Below are 3,015 nucleotides of genomic sequence, written 5' to 3' on the forward strand. Positions count from 1 at the left end.
TAAGAAACCATCACATCAGATACATGTTTTCTGCTCTATATAGTCAAACGCGACAAGGAAACGTCGAAAAGTGTTTTTGTTCAAATCTATTATTAGATTAGACACAAGTTAAATATAAAGATCAGGGCGGAAATGAACTGTAAAGTTGGAGAACAAATATTTTAGTTAAAATTGACTTCGTTGGATTCCTCATAAGTTTTCCACAAGTTTCCAGATGACATAGAAAATAGATAATGTTTACTTCGTTTCAACTGTAATTCAATATTTTAAGGTACTTTGTTCCTTCGAGGAATGGAAGGACAATTTCCTCTATCCAATGAAATAAAAGGCGTGTTGGAAACTATAGAGCCTCGTACATCCCACGCTGTTTGTGGCGCATAATTTCCACACTTTATTATTACAATTCCATTATAAGAACTGCTTATGTTGGGATTTTCATTGCCACCAAAGATGGGGAAAAGAATGATTGTATCCTGCGCTGCCTGTAAACTGCAACGCAAGAAATATTCAGAGGAATGTATTCTTGCTCCTCACTTTCCTCAAAATAATCCTGACAAGTTTACAGTCGTGCGAAAAGTATTTGGAACCAACCATGTCATCAAACTGCTTCGAGTAAGTTTTAATCATAAATTCAGTATTACTTTCTCTAAAACGGGTTCTAGTTACTGCTTTTGTATACGATTAATCATCTTTTGTCAAATTTTTTTCCTTTGTCTATTAATTAAGATTGATATGATATAGTATGCAAGCTTTTTAACTGCTTAACAAGCACTTATTGATTCTTTAAAAAGATCTCCTTAATTTTTTTTAATGTTAGTTTTTTAAAGGGTCCCATACTATTCATCTCTACTGATTCTTGATATATGAATTGTATGTTCGATGGATTGGGAGTCGATATCTGAGTTTACAGAACTGGAGTTTAATCTTCATTAAAAGAATTCATTAAGATTGGAGTTTAATTTTCATTAAAAGAATTCATTAATAATAGATTGGAGTTTAATGTTCATTCAAAGAACTCATTAAGATTGGAGTTTAATTTTCATTAACAGAATTCATTTCATTAAGATTAGGATCCCTATCTCAATTTACATCATAAAAGAGTTAAAAAGTGTAACGAAATGAATTAACCTTTACACATTCATTGGAAATTCAATTTATTTTTAATCAATTTTATTTGTTCTTACATAAGATTATACTTCCCCAAATTCTCAAATCTCTTTTAAGTTGTAGGAGTTTCCGACAAGATGTATGATACAGCTACACATACCATCGTATTATTCTAATTGTTGTCCTCAAATATTTTGGGATTATTGGGAATTATAGGCAGTTATTGTGGGTTCCTGCTATATAAAATATGTAAAATACTGACGGGGTAGATGTCTACGTAAGAATGAACTAATTTGTTTGTGAGACTCATTGTTATGTGATGTTGCTTTAGCGACTAGAGAGCAAACAAAGGGCCGATGCTGTAAATAGTTTGGTGTATGAAGCAAGGTTAAGAGTGGAGGACCCCATTCATGGAAGTGGAGGAGTAATTCATGAACTACAGAAACAAATATCTGAATTAGAATCTCATTTGGATACCAAGCAAGAAGAGCTCAGGGATATGCGTTCAAAGTTTGATATGCTTCTATTCCCTATGTACACGAAATCTTCTGATGCTCAAGATGTTTTCTATCACACTAATACGGCTGAAGATATTATGTATGACACCTTGGATCCGCTATTGTGAAAGCCATTATGAGGCCGAATTAATGATTGTGATTTTTAATGCTGTAATTATGGCTTATTTTGTTTAATTTTTTCACTTGCTGCACTATATAGCCTTTTGTGCTCTCTTTACTGTAATTATAAACTTTGCTTAATGGAAAAAATTAAAATAAACTTAAAGGTTAGTTCTATTCATAAAAAATTAGAAACATTGTATTGTTTTAAAGTAATACAAATATTAGCACATAATGAAATTAGCAATATTAGCAACATTGGATGAAATTGCATTTTAATTTCAAACAATCTTTAGTCATTTTGTATTTCTTTTTATTAAGAAGGTGCATTTTGGCTCCTTCATAGCTAAAATCTCATATTATTTGCTGTTTATGCAGGGCTAAAATGCACTTTTATTAATTAATTTAAAATTTATGTATAACAGTTTTATGAATTTTGATTTATGAAAAAATTCAAATAAATTGCTATGGAGGTGCATTTTGGCCCCTCCATAGTCAAAAATTAGAAACACATCCCCATTCAAATCTATTTTGAGCAACACATATCAAATATACGAACATTGTAACTTAATTTTTTACCAAATATAGGTCAATATGACAATTGATTAAGATAAGACTTGGAAATTGTAGGTGAAAATATTTAATTTATTACATAAAATATTTAATATAGGTGAAATTTGAGCTCCAGGACTGAGTGAGATTAGCCAATTGACAAATATTAACCACTAAAGTTTTTCTTCTATGACATAGCAGAGCAAATATGCTTTACCTTCTCCGTAAGCTTTAAAAAAAAGATTCCCTTCTATCTTTTTGTAGGTGGATCCCAAGCATTTTAGCAATCAAGACTGTAACAGTTACAATCATTTATCAAGCAATTCAATATTAATTTAGAAATCTACTATGACAAGCTTATTATTATTAATTGTGTAAAATGCCGAGAGATTATATATATATATAAAGCTATTATAATGTTTTTATGCAAAATTATAATGTGGACAAAACTATTAATTATAGAAACTTTCATATAAATATTTAATTAAAATTCCTTGTTATAAGATTCAGAAATAGATAAATAATTATAATAATATTATAGTACAATTTTATAGATAAACTATATTATATTAATATATATTGCACGTCCAACAGGGAGTCAAACCCAGGTCGCCAGATTCAAAGTCCAGAGTGCTAACAACTACACCATGGAAACCTCTACCAACTGTGACAAATGAATTGCAAAAATTGAAATTTTTAATAAACAAAATTTTACAAAAAGCATTTTAGAATTAATAAA

The 3,015-nt window shown here is 29.8% G+C and overlaps 1 pseudogene; it reads left to right on the forward strand.

The window, feature by feature from the left end:
• Positions 1-450: 450 nt before the first annotated feature.
• On the forward strand, positions 451-1,732 carry LOC149545733 (LOB domain-containing protein 11 pseudogene; annotated as a pseudogene).
• The last annotated feature ends 1,283 nt before the right edge of the window (positions 1,733-3,015 follow it).

This window comes from Cupressus sempervirens, chromosome 7 (genome assembly GCF_028749045.1).
Source record: "Cupressus sempervirens isolate cs-2001-9-10 chromosome 7, ASM2874904v1, whole genome shotgun sequence".
NCBI classification, from domain to species: domain Eukaryota; kingdom Viridiplantae; phylum Streptophyta; class Pinopsida; order Cupressales; family Cupressaceae; genus Cupressus; species Cupressus sempervirens.